Genomic DNA, 22,030 nt, shown 5'->3' with positions numbered 1-22,030 from the left:
AAATGTGCTGCCAGAATTTCAGAAGGCCACCTCTGAGAAGTGGAAACCACATGCCAAACTGAGCAGTTCTTTGGGTGCAGCTGAAGTTGTAAGGCAGTATCAGCATTCTCAAGCTGACACTTTTGTGAACTTTGCTTTTGCCGGATGGTTTCAAGTTTGTAGCATAAAAGGAATTCGTGTTGCCGTTTGAGTATGGGGCAAATAAAGAGTTTGTACTCGGGAGAGCAGCGAAATCCTTTTGTCATGACAGTTAATTTGAGCGCCGTGGTGATTTCAACCTGGAGCTGCACTTTCGGTATTTTAGATAGGCGGAGGTGCGTTTTCTTCTTTTGCAAGTCCACACCGCCATCGTGTGGTTCATTTTCTGTCATGCCCAGGAACAAGCCGAGCACTTTTCCGTCCCGGCACCGTTCGTGTGAGAGCAGGCAGTGTAGGGCTTCTGTTGTGGATGCTGTCTTCGAGACTGAAAGCATGTGGTTCTGCACAGAAGGAAGGGCCGTGTGATTCTGGATGTGAAGGAAAACGAATTGTCTCACTGTTGGCTGTGCAGTTTATAAGGCTGCAAAAGGAAAGGGAATTCCAGCACTGGCTCTTTCTTCTAGAGTTTCTCCTGTGGGACCAGCTGCCGAACGTTCTTACCTTTGTAACTGGACTCTGTGAGACTGAGCGCACAGACCTGTGTGTGCTGCACTTCAAAAGCTGCGAGGACAAAGTGAAGACCAGCGCTTACTTTTTTGTTCTGGGAGCTTTGGATTGGGAGCAATAGCTGGACATAGCAAGTTTTGAATCTGGGCTCTGCAAGAGTGAAGGAATGTGATGGTTCATGGACATAAGTCCAGGGTGTGTGTTACTTTTTACAGGATGTGAGTTAAATGTGGAGACAACAACAGCTTCCTGAGTGGGCACATTTTTTGACCAATAGTTCCAGTTGAATACAGTTTCGGTTCAGGAACTCTGCATGATTGAAAGAAAGAATAGGGTAGTCCATTTAATTTGAAAGGAAAACTCCTAACCCCTGTTCACAGGGTGTTGTTGATAGCCTTCAAAGGGAATGTGAAACCGAGCAGCTGTCTTCTCTTTGGATTCCAGATAAAAAATGATGCAGCTGGGCTCAGTGAGAGAGCCAAAGTGTCAAGGTACACGCAGCTGAAAAAAAGAAGCATGATATGAATGTGTATTGTGCTGTTTAAAGCTGCACAGGAAAAGGGATGCTCAGCGCTGTCTCTTTTGTTCCAGGATCCTTTCTTTAAGGCAACTGATGATCCTGAAGATCTTTAGGCAAAACTGAAAGGATAGGATTCTACATGCAGCTTAGAAGAAATTTAACCTTCCATTTGAAACCCTAATGAGACCCTTAATTAGTACAGTGATCAAGAGGCACTCTGACAGAGTTAAACAGTTGCTAGCCAACCCCTTCTTCTCGAAGCTTTCCAACTGCACACCTCAGTATTGGTTTACATACATTCCTTATCAAGGTTCTTTCACTCTTTTCTAAAACTTTCCTGAATTCTGTATAATAGGTTTCCCCAGAACATTTGCATTTCACTTGTACTCATCTGTATTGGTGTCAAAATCTTTCAGAATCTCTCAGGAGGTTACAGATCTTCGTGACAACAGAGCTTGCAATACCTTTAGTAAATTCTCCTTTTACTCTTTTTCTTTACAATGGCCAATAAGAACAGTTTTAGAATAGAACTAGAATAAAGGCAAATAATTAACAGCATTCTTTGTGCTTTGTGCTTTTCTTAGCCCCCTCTGCAGTGGAATTCAAAGATGCTAAGACCATAACTCGCTTTTTTCCTGCTTTTGCTTAGTTTGAGATATGTATGTGACATGAAAAGAGAGATAATGGGGACTTTGAAAAGAGAAGATCTAGATTTTCTTTTTTTTTTTTTTTTTTTTTTTGGTTGTGGGAGCTGCATTGCCTTCTGATCTTTTCTGATCAGAAATCTCTTTTTAAAATTCCTAAATACCAGCTGGTTTCTGCTCCATTTCATATAGTGATAGTTTTCTTTAACTGGTTTCTTGTGGTGGAGAGGAACTTTCCCATTTGGCTAGTAAAAAAAAAAAATCACTATCCAGGCAGATATTTAAGTCTTCAGCTCTACCTGTCTGTAATTATAGAGAGAGACAGAATAAGCTCAATTCCTTATGGCTTCACTAGGGTCTGGAACCTTTGCTACAGAGTTCTGTTCTCGATGGAAGACATTTTGTCCCCTTTTTCAACTCCTGTACTGCTGCTGCATAGCTGGGTGTGCTAATAGACTTTGCCTGGATCTTAAAGGGAGCTTCAATGCAACATTTACAGCAATGAAAAAAGAAGCAGTAGTATAAACTTGGCCAACATGCACGCAAAACCCCTGTGAAGTCACAGTAATTTTGTCTGCCCTGTTAGAATCAACTTCGTTTCTAACCTTTTACTATGACCTTTCCAACATTACTCTCCAGAATACCAGGAAAAATTGTTGCTAGCTCTTGAGACTGTAATCTTGATTTTAAAAAAGGAGACTTAAAATTGACCTGGATAGCAATATCAGCAAGAGGAGGTTTTGTAAAGTCACGTATTTAATTGTGTAAAAGATAATTTTCTATTTTGCAAGACAAATCACCTCAGTACACTGTGGAAGTATTTTGCCATGTCTGGTTTGCTCTGGAGATTATTTGGAAATTGTCAAGTCTGGAAAAGATCAGTGTAAAAACAAGTAGAATCCTGAGATTTGTGTCTTTTCCTCCAGAAATACTTCTCTCCTGAGCATCCACCTGACAGCTTTGCTTTGAGCACTTCTGCAGGTAGAGGATCCAAGCTACACTTTTCCACTTCTCCCCCGGAGCCTCCTGTCTTATGGCAGGCTTGTCACAGTCAGAAGAATGTTCCTACATTTCCATAAGGACAGAAATAAAAACTATAGCATTTATGGACCAGCTGCTGCCCGAGCTCCTCAGAGTAAATGTTAAAGACAGTCCTCCCTGTGTGCTGAAAATCAGGCCCCCTCATGGAAGTGTGTGGTGGGAAGTAATTCACAAGGAACCATGGTTGTCCCCTACATGATAGACTGAGCAGTCAGTCTAAAAAAAGCAGAACAAAATCAAAAGAAATAACCTATGAAGAGAAAATATTCCTATTTCTTCAGCTGTTCACTCTGCCACTCAGGCAAAGATAAGGAGGAAAACAATATTTCCTGCTATTTTTACACATACCTTGACCACAGGTATTCTTACTGAGGAGGGCTGTGTTTTCCTAGGGCCAGATACAAATTGATTGGTAGTAAGAATCTGAAAATACAGGAAAATATCAGGAACTGCTCTTTGTGCTTTAGGCGCCCTCTTTAATTGATTCTTTCTTTGCAGGACTGCAAATATTAACAATAAAATCCCGAGGTTGCTATCTGTTTTCTTGCACTGACAGATATCACCAGCTCTTTAAAGAAGTGTTTACTTAGGTCCATGCAGGCTTCTTAGTATGATGTGCAACTGCAGTGCACAATGAACACTTCCTCAGCAAGCAACTTAATTGGGTTTTTTCCCCTCTTCTTTCAAAGGTAAATACTGTGACAGGAGGTAATTAGAAAAAAAAGGCATCCTGTTGTCCCAAACTGGCACTCACGGGCACTTTTTAAACATACTTTGGGTGCAAAGGCAGACATTTTAGCAGCTTTGTAGGTTTTCAGTGGTTTTTTGCCATTCTTTCCATGAGTACTACAGCTTTCCCATGCATTGCAATTTAGGTGGTTGCTCCTTGCAGTTCCAAAAAGCTTCTGAACTTTAATCTCCTCCTTAGAGCTCCCCACAGGTGAGGTCAGGGGAGATAGCAGCACTGTGCCATTGAGTGCTGTCAGAAACACTGTACATACACAAAACATTAATTTAAAATATTCCATCTTAGGCTATAACGTTGAAGGCATGTTAAATAGCCAAGACATTCAAGCAGGAAATTAGCTCTTTTGTGTTTGATGGAAATATTTCTATGTCACTAACATAATAGCCTTAATTGCTTTTCATCTTTGTACAGTTTCATTATTTGCTAACTAGTTAGTTTATTTGATATTAAATTCAGCTGTGAAAGTGAAAGGAGATTATTTAGGTTCAAGTTCTAGCTATACTGCAGTAGCAAAATTCTGAAATGTTTACATTGCAAGCAGAACAGAAAACGTACATAGGGAAAATATGCTTATAGTTCATATGAGTTACAAATGAATTTCTGTTAAAAATTCAATTTTGGATCCTGAGTGGAACATAAACTTTCATTATGGCAGTCAACAAGATAATCCCACATACACGCTGCTTCTTTTCTGTATTTTTTGGAAAGGAGACCTGAGTAAAAGCAGAATTCTTTCCTTATCCTGAAGTTAGGAAATATAATTAAGACCAGGTCCTTGACAATGGGCCTTTTACATGGATTTCCTAAGGAGAAGCACATCTGGGAAGGGAACTTGGCAAATATTGTATTATCTTGTGTAGGAAAAAGATGTGATGTTTCGGGCTGAAACAGCTACAATTATTTTGTATTTCACTACTTGAATGGAACTTTTATTTCCATAGTTTTCAGTACAGGTACTAATTTTTCATCTCCACCCACACACATACATAGCCAGACTAATTGTTCTTCTCTAAAAAATGATTTTAAAATGATATGTTCTCATTCTAAAACACTTGTAGGTTTCCAAAAAAACAATTTTCCAAAATATATTGCCGATAGAAAAAAAACTCAGAATATACAGATGAGAAATAATTTCTGTAGTTGCTTGGTTTTGGTTGTTGGGTTGTTATTTTTTAAGATAAGATTTTTTTTTTTTTTTTTTTTTTTTTTTTTTTTTACTGCTCAGACTTATCTATAAAATCTGTAGAAAGGGTACAGGAACGTTGTCTTACACTGTTTCTGTAAAGAACCATCTTATAATAAACACTCTCGACTTAAAATTCAGGAATAAAAAGAAAGATTTGTATGTAGCTGTCTTCGATAGTACTGATATTGCCACACATTTAAATTAGCTTGGCAATTATTTTGGGAAGAGCTCAGCTGGGATAATCATGTGAAGGATTTTACTTGCATGCCAATTATTTCACTGCTTTCTGCCAGCTCTTCTCACCCTACACGAAAGTCATAAATCCTGCTTACAGGACAGTGCAAAACATTGCCAGCAGCTTCAAATAGGCTGCTCCAGGCAGACAAGCAGGATTTGGCCTGGATCATGGATGACAAAATGTTCTTAATTGGCACTCAATTTTCAAAGATAAAGATCACCCTCCCTACCTTCCTCATGTCCAGGATTGACACAGAAACCTTTTGTGTTGGTGTGAGTCACCAAATGATGTATGAACAGGCTTTTGTCCCTTCCAAGGGTGAAACTATTGCTGTAAAAGGAGTTCAGGGTTTTCCTTTGGTGTTTATATGGAATCTAAACGCTGTCCCCACCCACTAGGGTAAGGTGCCCGGTAATATCTGCAGCTCATATTGATGCCTTAAGATTTTAGCTTTCATATTTTCCAGATCCTGTACTGCATTAGTGTATAACTCTGAACTCCCATATAGTGTTAGTAAGGTCTCTTCACATTTTGGTCGGACAAAACAATCCTTCCAGGCCTGAGAACCAAGGATACTCTCTGCCTCAGGCTCCAAAAAGTATAAGCAAAAGTGAACTGTAGGGGAGGAAGAGCAAACTGGGGGTACATGACTTCATTACCTGAAGCTGTAACTGGAGAATTAACCCCTGATATACAAATAAACCACATTTATATCCGTCTGTAAAACTCATGTCCATTGTCCGTCTGGGGTGTGGCTTCTGGAAGGCTTTTGGCTGCCCATGGTGTATCTTCTGAAGGCCTTTAATAAATACCTACTTTATTCTCTTAACTCTGTCTAGTCCCTGTTCTAGGTAGCCACTCCAAGGCATCAGTAAAACAAACACCACAGCAGAGAGAAAACCTTGAATTCCAGGTTTTCCCCAGGTGCTACCAAGATGTGCCTGCTACCTGGGGACTGAGGACAAAGGTACACACGAAAATTCATAGGCTGCAAAATAATTCCACAAGAGCACAAGGACCAGCTCAGTACTTGCTGCCAACATCATTCCAAACCCCTGTCCTGGATTCCTGTCTGAAAGATCCATCCCTTGCCTCACAGAGGCTGATTTGAAGGTGATTTTGTGGAATCACAGCACGTTATTCCATCAGCCAGCTTGTCAGCTCGGGGATGAGAAAGCTGCAATGCCATTGCCCTTTAATTGGGTGCATTTTCAGCATGTTGATTCCAGTGCAGCCTCATCACCCACCAGACCTCCTCCAAGGACAGGAGAGGAGGGGCAGAGAGCAGAGAGAGCGCTCCTGGCAGTGCTCTGCTGCTGAGGTGTTCCTGAAAACTGAAACTGATTTTATTGCAAACAGTAACATTTTCCTCTAGCCTGATTTGTGCTAGGAAGCAATTGTGTGAAATATGTTCCAAAGAAACAAAAGGAATGCTATGAAAATGAAAAATGCTTAAAATGGAGACATGTAAGAGGAGGAGCCATTAAATTTTTATTAGTTATGCTGTTTGTAAAAGTGGAATATCAGAAATTCTTACTTATTTCAATGATCTAGGTAGGGATAATATAAGCTATATTTCTCACCTAATAATAACTTTTGGTTTATGCTACTTTAAAAACAATCTTCTTAATTTAAAGAATAGCCAAATCATTCTTTTACACCAAAAAGGAGTTTGCCCTAATTTTTTCACAATTTTAACTTTTCACAATTATCACTTAAAAATGAACCGACAAAATATCAACAGTGCTTTGTGTTCCTAGACACAAGTAAAATCTTCCAAAATATAAAAAGAACGTTTATACAATGAATGAGATACGGACATTTTAAAATTCCCCACGTTGCAAGGAGCAACTGTGAAAAGGAATCGAGGGGAGGAGACACTGCATTCTGGCACAGATCTGATAATAAAAGGACATCACCAGCTCTGTGTGGGTGGTTGTCTGTGCTCCCACAAGCTTCCCAATACTCTTCCCATTATGTTTAAATTCTTCTGTACTGTATATTTCCTAGAGATTCTGATTGATGCAATGGGAGCAGGGTTGCATGGCAGAAATTATCAGTGTACACAGTATATCAACAACATCTGAAGCTCCACTTGACCTGAATTAAGATTTACCTTAGAATCTAACGTAAGATAACTTTTTAAAAGAAAATTAAAAAAAATAATAAAGAATACCTAAAAACTTAAAAAAAAAAAAAAAAAAAGAAAAAGGAATGGGGAAGGGAAGGGAAGGGAAGGGAAGGGAAGGGAAGGGAAGGGAAGGGAAGGGAAGGGAAGGGAAGGGAAGGGAAGGGAAGGGGGAAAGGAAAAAGAAGAGCAAGCATTTGCTATTTTATTGTTCTCCTGAGGACACACTTTTAAAAGGTTTCTCTGGTATCTGTATTCCCAGGTCATGTTTTCCAGTCAGGTACAATTTGAGTTACTCAAAACTTTGAAGGCATTTGCCTTTGACACTTGAGCACTGGTTTTATTTGGTGACTTTTCACAACCTTTTGGCTTTCTTACTTACTCAAGACTGGCTTTGTGCTGCTTCCCCTCAGAGATGCATCATAAAGGGCTGCAGAACTGAGGTGTGTTTTAAATTACCTTAGAACTGACAAAGGCCACAATGAAAGTGTTTTTCCATATTCCTCACACAGGTATTAGAAAATCAATAGCCTTTAAATAATGGCAATAATATTAATATTTTATTACTGTTTGACAATATATTTATACAAAATTACACCATAAGATTTTGTTTATTTTTTTTTTTAACACTAATATAATTTCTGTCTTTTAATTAAATTTTCAAATAGAAACAGCTATTGGGAAAAGGCTTGCAATATCATCTGGCATTCTTACTTTATGCAGCTATGTACAGATCTGCAGTCTTCACACAAAAGAAAATAATTTAACTGCCGTTAGAACAGAGATAACTGACACAGCAACAAAACTGGAAACTAAGAATAACTGCAGTTATGGCATTTCTACATCTCTGACATGTACTGAAGAGTATTTATGTGAAATTGCTGATTTTTAGGAGCACATCATATTGCACTCACTGCGTCTTTCTGGCTCTTAAAATTGTTACAAAAAGTCAAAAGCTCTGAGTATTTTGTAGAATTATTTCTGAGGTTTTGTTCCTTCATTTGGGTAATTTTGTAATTTTACCTTCTCTTAGTGTTAAGTGCGGGAAGGGAAGATGCTGAGGCTATAGGGATTGTCTCATTTTTGGATTTGAGTTTTGTTTAAGGCTTTAATAAGTCAGTGTGGCTAGATTAATTTCTAGAATTTGACAATCTGGATTTTTATCTCAAGATACATGTTTTTTGTAATAGAAAGATTATGAAGATTTCAAATATGAGAAACTTAAAATATATGTAAAAACAGAGGGAAATAAAAACCTCAGCTTTTCTGAAATAATAAGTGGCAGCAGAATGTTATAGGCCATGCTAATGTGCAACGTGACTCCTCAAAAATAATTGCAAAAAATGTCTCAGCACTCCCTGTGCTTTTATTTCTAGTTCTGTTTCTCTTATACAGAGCAGCATGTCACATTTCCTGTAATCTGTTTTCCAAAAACTGAAAGCTTGGAAGTTTGCTTTACTCTATTAAATTTACTCATTAAGATATAGAGACTTTGCACTCCACAGAGACCTCTGTTCAGTTATTGAGTGAATTATTTATAACCCACTTAAAGGCAGTATTGCTGTAAAATATTTAAATGTAGTTTAGCCTCTGAATCAAAGTCAATATAAACCAGACTGGCTTTGCCAAAGGGAATTCCATGTTACACAGATTCTCTTTCTACTCTAAAATTTTTCTATTAGGATAATTTTTTAGCAGGACAATATTTATCTCTGAAGAGTGTTCAACACATGTGTATTTTATTTGAAAAAAAAACAAAACCAACCCACAGCTGTATTAATAAAAATGCAAACACAAATCCCAACAAAACCTGTTTACACCCACACAGGCTTTTGCTGTTTCATAAACAAGTTCCACAAAGAGTTTAAATTTTTGTAGATTTATTTAAAATGGCCTGTCTTCCAGAAAATAATGTTTCACATTTGAAGCTCATTTGGGATAATGACTATGTATCTTATTATTGTATTTATGAGAGAAAAAAATGTCCTGAACCATAGAAATCCAAAATGTTTCATGGAAAATATGTGTTTCCCTGCTCACCACTTTAATCACTCAAGGTATCAAATTATTTGTGCAAATAGTGACAGCAAATTATTAGCAAAAGCAGTTTTTGGAAATGTTCATTTTTCTGATGGCAACTATGAAGACTTCAAGGTTGAAACACAAGGCCTGAGTAATTGAGGGGGGCAGCAAAATTATATTTGACTTATTTCATACATTTGAAAAGTTTAGTTTCTTTTCTTTAAGAATTTAGAATCGCCAACTAGATAGTAAAATTCTACGTTTATCTTGCGTGCAAAAGGTGATTTTTCTAAACTGAAATCCATGCTTACACACAAGCACAGACACACAGATGGCCAAGTCCACCCTGAGACTGACCAATCCCACCTTGCCACCCAGCCCAGAGCACTGGATGAGTGCCACATCCAGTGGTTCCTTGGACACCTCCAGGGCTGGAGACTCCACGCCTCCCTGGGCAGCCCCTTCCAGAGCCTGGCAGCCCTTTCCTGCCCCTGTGCCCCAGCCTGGAGCTGCAGGGGCTTGGTGTGACCCAAGGGCAGGACCCAGCACTTGGCCCTATTGAACCTCAGAGCAAATGTGTGACTTTGCACAACCATGCCTGGTTAAAGGGCAAAAGGGAGGAGAGCTGGACTGGAGCAAGGAGCTCATATTCTCATCACCCCTTCTTTTGTGCATTGCTGTAAACACTTCTGTATCTCTGCTGTGCTCACCACAGAGCCAAGTCCTTTCCTCAGGAGAAAAGGCAATTTTTTTCCGTATTTAAAACAAGAACCTGGAAGAGTTCCTGGTGAGTGGACAGCCATAGACACTTGGCCCCTCACTTACAAACCTTTCCCCGGTGCTCAATGCACATACTGAGCTAAATTGTACAGTTGTATGCAAATGATTAGCAAATGTAGAAGACAGACTTGCTGATAACGTGCATAAACTCTCACCCAGAGGTGCACAAGGTTTGGCAGCCGTGTCACTGCTGATAAAAATGTAAGGAAGAAAGGAGGCAAGTGAAACCCTGCCTATTGAAAACTGAATGTCACATCATTTTAGCATGACCAGAGAGGCTTTGGATACAGGGAATGGAGGTTGAGCCGGCACCACCAATTCTTCTTTGACAGGTTCAAACTGAATAGGAAGTGAGAGCTGAGCACAAAAGAGCTGCTGAGCTGATTTATATTTAATAATTTTAATTATACCTGGAGCTAATAATTGTGTGAACAAATGCAGTTTTAACATATAACATACAGTCCCACCTTCCCATTTTCCCTCTGTCAGCATAGCTGACACCTGTCTAAGGTTTACCAGCATTTATCACAGCAAAATCCTCTGCACTGGGAGAAATACAGTGAGAAACTGTCAGAGGTTTTCCTCCTGAGCTGTTAACCCTGCAGATGAACTTCAGACTTGCATCATTTGTAGGGATAATGCCCTGAGAACACCTGTGACAGGCCAAAAGGCAAGGAGTTACTGCTGAAATGGATTTGTTTCGAGAATGTTCATCTTAGTATACTCCATTTGTTCAACATATTTACACTATTAAGACACAGTGTGTGTTTGCTTTTTTTGGTAGCTTACAGTCTTACACGAAAACAACGTGCTGAATTTAAATTCAAAGGGAGAGAGGTGTGCAGGAAATGGATGGAGACACCAGAATTTGCAGCTGTGAAAGAAAGGGGTGTCTATCATGCTCAGTCCAAATTCTTCCAGTTGCAAGAGATAAGCAATTGATTTTATAGGAAATCTGCATTTCCTCTTTTGCAGAGAAAATTGAGAAGTTGACATCAATTTAAATATCTGGCACAAAGAGATACATACTTACATGATGCCTTTTGCCATAAAATATTTCATAAATATATCTCTCAACAGCTAGAACAGACATTGCCAGCATTATTTTAGTGATGCAGAATATACTACACATTTTCTTGGTGAGATTAAACCAAGCCCAGAAATCTTGAGAAATTGTTTATGAGTATTAACTTAGTAAACAGCAACATTCATAACAATGGCCAAAGCCAACTGCTTAGGGCTGCATTAAGTAAAATTTGTAACATATAAGACTTAAGCAGTAGAAAACAATCCTGGTACTGGATACTAAAAAAAAAAAAGTAAGTATAAGAGTTTAAAATATGCTCACATTACATAGAATTACTCATTTATACTTCAGAAAGTAACAGGATGTATGCCTGAACAGGATGAAGTCAATCTAAAGCAATTAGGGATAAACAGCTGCGAGAGATGGAGTGGAATGTCTTCAACAGGAAAAATTATACAACATGAAAGGCTGGTTGGCTTCCAGAAACACAGTTGCCACCCCTTGTCATTTGTCTTTGTGGGCAATGCTGCAAGAATAATGAGTGAAATTTAGAAGCAGAATAAAGAGGGGTGTGACAGCTCTGGAGGATGAAAGCCCTAGATGTGGAGGGGAGCAACCTGGATACAGAGCTCACCTTGTTTAATCATGCAGCCTTCATATTCCAGCCTGGGTGAGTGAGAAATATGTCAAAGGTTTAGGAACAAAAACATCAACTTAAAATACTTAAATGTTTAAGATACACAGAGGAATAAAATTGAATTTTTACAGGATGCTGCTTGCTGGAGCCCAAATCTAGGCTTTGCAATATTGAAAACCCTGGAAGACAAGACCTTCAGGAGACAAAGGAACTGCCTCTGGAAAAAGAAAGCAGACTTTTCTTTTGGGAAAAAAAGAAATTCAGGAAAGGACTGAAAGCTTTGATCTATTGACTCATGTGGTTTGCTTTAATTTCTTCAACAACTGACCAATGTAATCTGGTTATTTATGCTCCTAAACAAGGTGGAGGCTAGGTGGAGCATAGGACATTTAAAAGAAATAAAATTTAAACTGGCTCACATGAATGAAGTACAAACCAAATATACCATCTAACCCCCAAGGCAGATGCTGGCTTGACCATCCAGATGCTGGTTACTCATCCTGCTCAAATCCCTCTCCTGCATTTCACACAGCTGGAAGAAAGAAGACAAAAGGGATTGACTGCTGTATTGGTGCACAGTAAGATACACAAGATAAACTCCTTTTCCAAGAGTAGATCTGCTGCAATCATATATTGGGAATATTCTTTGCAGAGACAAATCCCTGCATCTGGAAGGTGGAGGATTTACCAAGGGCTTCAGACCTTGCCTGTAGTATCTTTACTTACCCAAGCATTTTAAAGACAGAGTTAGCAGAAACATTCAGCCTTCTTATTACTGGCCAGCCTTCATTACTTCTGAAACAAGATAACACACAGGATCAAACAATATGTTGGCTGTAAGATGATTCCAGCTTCTTGATTTTCATGGAAACACAACTTGTGCTCTGCTCCTTCACTGGCTGAGTTCATACATCTAGAGCTGTCTGTCTCATTTCCACAGACCAGGGGATGGGTTAGGGGTGCTTCAGGCCTGTGGTGTGTTACTGGAGATATTTACCTGTCCAGTGTGGAATATGGAATGCAGGAATGTGCATGAAAACAGAAGCTGCCTCAAAAGAACGAAGTCTCCAGAGTGCTCAGAGAAACCTAAGGCTTACAAATGCACACAGCTTGCTTCCAGCAAAGCTGGTAAGGACCAGACTTCCTTGACTGAGCTGAACCTGGGGTATCCCAGAGATAGGATCTGTATCCCAGTTTGGGAAGTACTAGGAAGATTCATAAAGCTGGAGCTCTGGGGGGGTCACAGGGCAAGCATTTTTCTCCAAATGCATAGTTACGAATATGTATCAGAGGAACACTTCCAATTCTTTCCAACATTGCTTACAGATCTCACAGATCATATAATTACATTCATAGCATTTTCAGCATTTATTCTGCTGAATAAATAGCATTTATTCAGCATTATTCTATTAAGCTAGAGCTACATTTCAGACCTAATGCAATTATTACATTTCATATTACATAAATGCATTACATTGCATTTATTACATTTATGGAGATGTGCTGCCCTGTACTGTGTGATGCATATGACGTCTGAGAAAAATACTAAACACAGACAAAGGAACTGAATCCTGAACTCCTATGGATGTCATTGGTACTTTATATAAATGAGAAATGTATCCATCTTAATGTCCTCTCCATCAGCAATGCAAGTGCAAGTTCAACACTGGGAATGAAAATTCAAAGTGTCTCCTGAGATGACATCTTGGACAATTGTGATGATTTGGTGGGTGATTTTTATCTAGTGCAAGACCCATTTAGGTTCTGCTTTTGTGTGGGACACATTGTATACAAATATTTAAGAGTTGTTTAAACTGGTTGTGGTATAATGTGAGAGATCTTAAGTTCAGCATCCTCTGGGGAAGGCCCACTGATCTTTATAAGGATTATGGTGCCAAAATAATTCTATGGATGGCATTGGTGCAGGCTGATTCCCTTGCCATGTAAAAGTTCATTAGAAACCACAGTGATTTGTCATTCACATTCTTGGAGTGCCATCTAACTTACATAAACTGCCTACAGTTTTCTGATATTTTAATAAAACCTTTTGGCATAGTACTGGTAATTTATTTCATTATAATAAACATATAAATGCTAAACAAAAGCACAACAAGGAGAACAGAAATTGCCAAACAAACTTTGCTAAAAACACAGTTATGTTTAGGGAATAAAAATGTGTGTGTAGTGGGCTGAGTTGGCTGCCTATCCTTATTAAACAGCCAAAGAATTGTGCAGTGTCACATGAAGTGCGATAAATAAAATGCAAATTACAGTCAGTCAAAGAATTCCCAAGGTCTGTATGCAATTTCAAAGTACTTAGTACTTGTTTTCAGGCCCAGCTGCTTCCAGATGTGCTGTAAGCACATAGGTGGTCAGAGTAGGAAGGATGAGAGGGGCTCAGTTGTCTGCATGCTTGAAGTCTGAGCAGAATTTGCAAGCTCAGGCTGTATCTAGCCAGGAAAGCAGGATCAGGGTTTTCAGTGTAGTTGACAAGAGTGGTGTAATCAACCACATAAACTCCATAAATGCATAAAGGATCCAAATTCAGCTCCTGAGTGAAATGCTTTTTGTCCTGGCATTTATGAATATAAACCATCCCCTCTGTGTTTTGTATCTCACATGGGTAATACAATCTTCTGATGTAATTACACAAAGTGCTTAGAAATACTTACCAAAGTTAAGTTATATATGATCTGTTACATTAGACAATCAGGTGGGGGCATTAATGGTTTCATGTACAAGGCTTGAATCAAGAAAAAATTACCATCTGGTACTAATTACATTTGTCATAATCTCAGACTATCCCAAACTTTATGTTTTTATCTACATGGAACAGTTCTCTGTGTCATTTGGGTAACCACATAGTCTCTGTTACTCTTACTCAAGCTTTAGGGTTGTAATCATAGGACAAACATAATGGAAGGGCAATACCAGGCACTGCTTAGAGTGTTTGGCCTTACTTAAAACAATTTAATGCCTTTTCAGTTCCTAAATACCCTAAAAAAGCACCCCATGACAAATCATTTTCAGGGAAGTCCTGTACAACGAACCACTGTTGAATGCAGTAAGAAAAGTTCCTGTTAAATCCTGTGGATAGCCCTGATCATCTGGGCTGAGGGAAGATTAATTTCAACTGGACAAGGCACAAATGCTTTTCAGATGTTCAGGGGCTGGACAACCCCACCACAGCAGGACACATTGTTTAACAGTGCAGCTAGAGTAGCCAAGAACAGGACTATTCCCCCTGCCCTCAATCCATTATCCATACCCCTCATATGAACGTTGTGCAGTGAGAAGATGATTTAAGTTACCAGTAAATGTTGGCACAAAGTGAAAATATAAATAAATATAGATAAGAAAAGAGGAAGAAGATCTGTAACAGAAGAAAAGTATTCCTCTGAAACACTGTCCTGATCCATGCTGAGAAAAACTATGCTGGACTAAGATCTAAGATGTATTTTTTTTAGCAGATAATGTGTCATGTCCGTCACAACAAGTAAACTGGACTCACTACACCAAAAGGTCCATCTAACAATTCCCCAAAATAATTGGGCAGCATAAACCTGTTTCCAGTCCTTTACTGTAATTATTTGGAAAGGTTTAAGTCACTGTTTAATAGGGCACAGTGAGGCTTTCACCACCACACTACTGAAAAAAAACAAACCAAATCAAAGCAAGACAACCACTGCTAGGATCTTTAGCAGTTTTTCTGAGGTCTTCCCAATTATCCCAAGTTTTTTCTTACCTTTTGTCTGCAAAATAGAAGAGAGAATGTTCTGTTTCAGTGGGTCACTTCAGAAGGCTTTGAGTTTGGGAGTGAGGCCCACTGGGAAGTCTCAAAGGGAAGTAGAGTTACTTCAGACATATTTTTCTCCCTTGTCTCCAGACAGCTCCATTGGAATTATATGGGAAATTATATGGGAAATTACAGAGTGGTGTGACAGAGCTTCTCCTTTGAAACTATTCCTGAGCAGACATCGATTCACAACTGGGGGCATCTCTGTGTTGGAAGGTATAATTAGAATTGCAGAGAAGTGCACTGGTGTAAACATGAACATTCAATTTTCTGGCATCCAGAGTCTTAGAATGTTCCCCATGCATGCTGAAAGGCGTTTTCCTTGCATCCTGTTCCATATGATGGTATTGGAATCAATTAAGTTGCATGATTGAGTTCAGGAGGGAAATAAAAAGTATCCCTAGCTTCTGCAGCTGAAGGACTAGAACAGAGTGATAGGCAAGTTTCAGAAATGTTTATAGCTTGCATACATGTCAGAAATGTTTATTACTAGTTTCTAGTAACTGTCCCTTTCATCTGCTTCATCCAAACAGCATCAGTCTGCAAACATGGGATATTTATTTCCAGGGAGAACCAGGATAGGAATCTTCACTGAGTCGTTTGTAAACAGTTTAAGCCTTTATCTGTTCACCAGGAACATAACACCTTTGTATTTATTTACTAGCCAGCACCATTCATTTGATAGCTATTTATCTATGGAGATGGTTCTCAAGTGAGTTCATTACATGTGCCTGCTATTTCAAGTGTCAGGTTTACTGGATGTTGTCATTGGATACTAATTCTCTTAGCAATGCTTCTGGCTGAATCAATACTACTACCCTTGAGAATCTAGTTTATAATAGAAATATTTGCATACAGCAAACTCCAGTCTTGCTTCTGGAAATATCTTTTTCTCAACTTTGAATGTGACATTTAACAAGCAGCTTACTGCAGGGAACATTTAGAGGAAATAAGCTGGGTCCAAAAGACGCCCCAAAAGACCCATCTTTGCCCTCTTTCCTGATCAAAGAGGATTAAAAATAGTTGCAACCTGTTTGACCAAGCAATCTTCTGAGGCCTTTGAACATACTAATCTTTGATCCTAGAAAACACAGATGTCCCTGTTGGTGTTTTTTAAAAGCACAGGTCTCCCTGTTGGGTTTCTCTGTCTTAGGTACAGTCAGTCCACAGTGAATAACCAGTTAATTCAGAAATCTAAAGTTCAGAAATCCTTCCTTCACTTTATATTTGCCCCTTAGGTAGAATTTTCTCTGACCCCCCCCCAGGGGCTTCTCTTTTCCATTTGGAGGCAGAGGACAGCCCGAAAAAGCAAAGGTCAGAAGCATTTCAGTTCCACTAAAATGGAGCTGAGGAACATGTGGGAGTGATTTAGTTAATCTATTCCTTATCTTATCCAACAGCCTAATAATTTTTTATTAACAGGAAGTCATTGGATTCAAGTTCTTTTTATGGAATAGGAATCTGAGGGAAGAAAAATCATCACTCTGGCATCTGTGAAATAATAACTCATGTGCCTGTGAAGTCATTAAATTACACTAACAATATGCAAAGCTTGGAGAAGCTTTTGTTAACGATCTCTACTGAGGGATTGATGGTCACACAAATGCTGGGCACCTGCTGCTGCAGGAATCAGCTGGGAAGAAAATAATACCCGCACAAGTTATCAGAGTTTCTTGGCATTTCTCTCCTATTTTTCAGGCTTTCTCATTCATCCCAATGACAAGCTGGGCGTGCAAACACGAGGCTGTAAGGAAACTTGACAGCCTTTGAAATCAAGGCTTCTAAGATACAGACACACAACACAGAGGAAGGACTGATGCAAAAGTGACACTACATTGGCAAAGAAGAGCAGGCAGAAATGGCAGGAAGGAAAGAGCAATGATCCCTTAGATTTTCACTCCATGTACACTAGAGGACTGTTTGGAAAACCATCAGACAATTTGAAAGTGTTTCTACTTTCTGGTTACCCAGCCAATTAGTACATGAGAGGCTAAAGAACACAGCTCACCAGGAAGAGAGTGAAAAGTTGGAATTGTCAACCAGACAGCTCAGTTTCTCTTGTGACCAAAATCAGAGCTCTCTTGTCCCCTGTTCAGATGCTCAGCTATCAAATCCTCCACTGGAATCATTAGATAACTACCACAGGTCATAAGAATAATATTTTCATGCCCTTTTCTGTATCTGCCTTCATACAGTGGGTGATTAGGGAATCACATTAGATTAAATTAATTGTACAATGAGACCTTGAACAGCTCCTTGAAAACCGACTAAAACTCATCTTGCAGGAGGAAGTGGAGGACAACAGTTAATTCTAAAATATCACTTGAACCAAATTCTTGTTTGACATAAGAAGCAAAGTGTCACTGAGTGAGGGTATGATACTTAATCACTGCTAATACTGTTATTTATCTGCTCTTATTTATGTCTTCTTTTCCTTGAAATAGGGAAGCTTTATTGATTTTTCTCATAAAACCCATATATCCTACCTTATTGCAGGTGTAATCAGGAATGTTAGAGCCACATCCTAAATTTTAGCTTGCTGGTTACCACTCCGACTTCCACAGTAAGCAAAGATTTTTAAGCAAGTGCTGACAGATGTTGTGGATATGATGCAGAAAAACAGCCTTTAGTATTTAATGTGGTGATGAGAAATTAAGTTGCCTGAGGCATGAAATATAATTGTTCATTTGCACTGAAAACCCATGGATGCAAAATCAACCATTACAGTCATGGATGAGGAAAGCAGTAAAATAATAGATCCGAATCTTCTTTGAACCAGTGTTGAAACTTTAATATTTTCACTAACTAGTCTCTGGGGAAAATGCTTGCGTCAATGATAGCATTGGTACAGGTCTCTCGGTACTAGAAATGGTAGAAAAGTTGGTAAATACACACAGTTGTTCCTCAATGAGTCTTTCTCAGATCAAGTGAGAGAATTCCCTGATAGTTTCCCCTATCCCAAGCAAATAAATAATAATTTAAAAGAAAAATAAAATATGTGCACCCTCTATTAGAAATTCGGTGTGAAATAAGGCTGCAGTCCCAAAGCAATCCCAGAAATTATGTTCTCATTATGAATATTCAGAGTTCATGAAGCATCATAATCCAATATATTATGAGCTTTTTTTCTGTATCATTTTTTCTTGGTGCAATTTGTGCAGGAAAGGTCACAAAGAAAGAACTAATGGAGTTTGGGCAGTTTAATTACTTTCAGCTTTGATATATTAAGCAGGGTTTATCTGCAATTATTTGACTTGGAGCTGAAGCTATTCATTAGATGCAAAGGAAGTTGTTTGTTTGACTGTGGAGTAATAGAGCTTCCACATCCTTACCAGGGAGTCAACAACATTACCATTTGTCACTGTGATTTTATTCCTCTCCATAGCAGGCAACAACAGATCTTATTTGCAAAATGATGGGGAATTCTTCACCCCTCGGTGCACAACTGGCAGGGGGCTCAGGGTGGTAACTATTCCCCCTCTCCATTTCTGGATGCCTCCCATAAATTATGGAATTTTGTTTCCTCTCAGATCCTGGTTGGCACAGTACACAAGGAGCTGCCCCTTCCACCACACCCAGCTGACAGCAAGGAGGCAGAGAGAACACCCTAAGGCTTGAAATAACGAGCTCACACTGTCCAGGCTGGCCACTGCAAACCAGCCCATGACAGCAACAATAAAGGGTATTTAGAAATGTATAGGTGTGTTTAGATTAGTTTATCCCCTTGTCCAATCTCACACCACTCAGAGAAATCATCTTTCAGAAGCCCCCTTTCATGTATTTTTTTCCCCGTGTTTCTTTTCTTGTTGGACAAAAATCACCAAAATCCTGACTTTAATGAAAAGAGATTTTGTGTGGTTATTTCAGTCTGCTTTGTCTACTTTTTCTTTCCCCTCCTTTTCCACACCATAATTTAAGAAAAAGGAAGTAAAGCATGAAGAAGGCTCAAGCTGAAGAAAATAATTCTCAGAAGCTGTCAAAAGCCAGCAGATGCTTTGAATATTCATTTTGTGAGACATTCATTTTTCAGGAAATGCTGCAGCTGAAATGTGGCTGCTAGGTGCAAAAAAGAGATTGATTGGACAACACAGGTTTGGTGTCACAAGGTGGTGACAGTGAGCTACTGCATTGTCATGGCTGAGGATTCTGAGAAACCCAAACTGTGTAATCTGTGAGGATAGAAAATGACTACTCTGTGTGACACGGGGCTACGATGACAAGAGCAACTTGTCAATTTTTTCCCAGGCTTTTGAGGAAGAAAAGCTTCATAGCACTATAATAAAGGAATGGGAGAGAGGGAGCACAGAGAAGAGAGATGATGAATGGGAAGCACTGAGTAATGGGGAAGGAAATAAGAGGAAAATACTGTAAAAAAAATCAGCTCATGCCAAATAAATGAGTCAAAAAACATTCTTCCTTCTCTCATGAAATCCTCTTTCCGTTTAACTGAAACACTGAGTAAAACATTGCAAATAAGAATTGTTTAGATTAATCCAGAAATGCAATGTGTTGCTCTAAAAAAGAAATAATATCCAAATCTGATACAAATACTGAATTAAAGAGAGAAGGTAAAACTGGAAGTAGAAGTCAATGCCTTCTTAATTTTTCTGCCAAAAAGAGATGGTTATAGTAAAAAAAAAAATATGTATACCAATCAATTTTCATAATTGGCATAATTTATCACATTCCACTTTTTTTTTTTTTTTTTTTTTTTTGTAATTCTATCTTTTTTTTAAATCTCTTCTTCTGTAGGGACGTTTGAGCTGTTAGGGACTCTGCAGCAGTTGTTATCCTCTGCAGTTACACCTAGAGAAGGACCATCCTTCTTCTACATCACAGCACCTCTCAAATAGAGTCCCAAACAATCAACTCATCTTGGCCTGCAAAGGCTTTGCTATACAATCCCTCTGTCTTTGCAGTGGAAGGACAGGTAAAGTGCCAAGTGAAAATATAAAGGTTTTAGTTGACAATATTTAATATCTAAGATAAACAAAATCGTTATTTGCAATATCTTTACTTGGTAAAGTGAACTACTGGGCTATGGCTTGATTTCAGTAGAGAAACATTCCCTCTACAGCAAACCAAAGAAATATTTTGGAGGACTCAATAAGATCAGCACTTGTCCCTTGAGCAGAGGGGATTTCAGATTGATTCTTCACTCCAGCAATTAAATTAGTGGCTTAAAATTGTGCCTGCAGTCACTCTCTGATCTCTTGAGACAGTACTGGTTCAGAAGTCTCTTTCTTCTGCTCACTCAGGGCTGGCCAGCTTAGGCCACAGGGGGAGATTTAATTGACTTCATAATCTAATTGACTTCATGGCATCCTGTTCACTGCTAGGCAAACCCTGCTGTCCTCTCCACCTGCCGTTCCAATTCTTTTCTTTCTGAGAGTCAACTAACAAAACTTTCTGACAAGGTGGGGAAAACTGAATTAAACTACTTTAAAGTATAAAAAAACCTTCCAGGTGGCCTTGTTCATTTGACAGAATGAAGACCTGTCTTCTGCACTTCTTTCACTTCATGTACAGTTCTGAAAAGGGTTATAAAATTACTTAACATTTTGTGACAGGCCCACAGTCATTGCCATAACACAAGGCAACAACACAGGCAGGCTCTAGAACAGACACCAGAGCTGGTTAATGCAGCTTCTGTCCTGAGAGCATTTCTGCCCTGAGAGCAGGGACTGAAAACCAAGCAACACAATGGATTCTTCAGCTACAGCTGTTCAGGTTTGAGATCAAATAAGACAGTTCTGCTTTAAACTTCACAGGAAGGTGGAAGTTGAAAGGTGAAGAATATTTTCTAAGCATGGAATGATGCAGAAGTGTGTATATTTAAATAGAATCATAGGATTATTTCGGTTGGAAAAGACCTCCAAGATCACCAAGTCGAACCTGTGACTAATCCCCACCTTGGAAACCAGCCCAGAGCACTGAGTGCCACATCCAGTCATTCCTTGAATACCAACAGGGATGGAAACTTCACCACCTCCCTGGACAGCCCCTTCCAATGCCTGAGCACCCTTTCCATGACAAAATTCCTCCTGATGTCCAACCTGAACCTCCCCTGGCACAGCTTGAGGCTGTTTCCTCTCATCCTGTCCCTGTTCCCTGGGAGCAGAGCCTGACCCCCCCAGCTGTCCCCTCCTGTCAGGGAGTTGTGCAGAGCCAGAAGGTTCCCCCTGAGCCTCCTTTTCTCCAGGCTGAGCCCCTTTCCCAGCTCCCTCAGCCCCTCCTGCTGCTCCAGCCCCTTCCCCAGCTCCGTTCCCTTCCCTGGACACGCTCCAGCCCCTCGGTGTCTTTCTTGTGCTGAGGTTCCCAGCAGTGCCCCAGGATCTGAGGGGTGGCCCCAGCAGTGCCAGCACAGGGGACAGTCCCTGCCCTGGCCCTGCTGCCACCCCATGGCTGGCACAGCCCAGGTGCCATTGGCCTCTTGTCCCCCTGGGCACACCTGGGCTCATGTCCAGCCGCTGTCCCCAGCACCCCCAGGGCCTTTCCCAGCTTTCCAGCCCCTGTGCCCCAGCCTGGAGCTGCAGGGCTCGCTGTGACCCAAGGCAGGACCGGGCCCTTGGCCTTGTTGCCCCTCAGAGCACTGGGCTGGCCATGGGTCCAGCCTGC

The 22,030-nt window shown here is 39.8% G+C and overlaps 1 long non-coding RNA gene across 1 annotated transcript in view; it reads right to left on the bottom strand.

Moving 5' to 3' along the window:
* Positions 1–11,756: 11,756 nt before the first annotated feature.
* LOC148223541 (uncharacterized) overlaps positions 11,757–22,030 on the bottom strand; it is a 50,714-nt gene continuing 40,440 nt past the window's right edge. The window contains exons 2-4 of the long non-coding RNA XR_015803678.1: positions 15,362–15,451; positions 12,343–12,411; positions 11,757–12,148 (exon numbers count right to left, since the gene is read on the bottom strand). This is a non-coding gene — a long non-coding RNA (uncharacterized LOC148223541). The remainder of the gene's footprint in view (positions 12,149–12,342; positions 12,412–15,361; positions 15,452–22,030) is intronic.

The sequence above is a fragment of the Sturnus vulgaris genome, chromosome 5 (genome assembly GCF_052056855.1).
Source record: "Sturnus vulgaris isolate bStuVul1 chromosome 5, bStuVul1.hap1, whole genome shotgun sequence".
Lineage (NCBI taxonomy): Eukaryota > Metazoa > Chordata > Aves > Passeriformes > Sturnidae > Sturnus > Sturnus vulgaris.
This window is presented reverse-complemented; position numbering and strand designations above follow the sequence as displayed.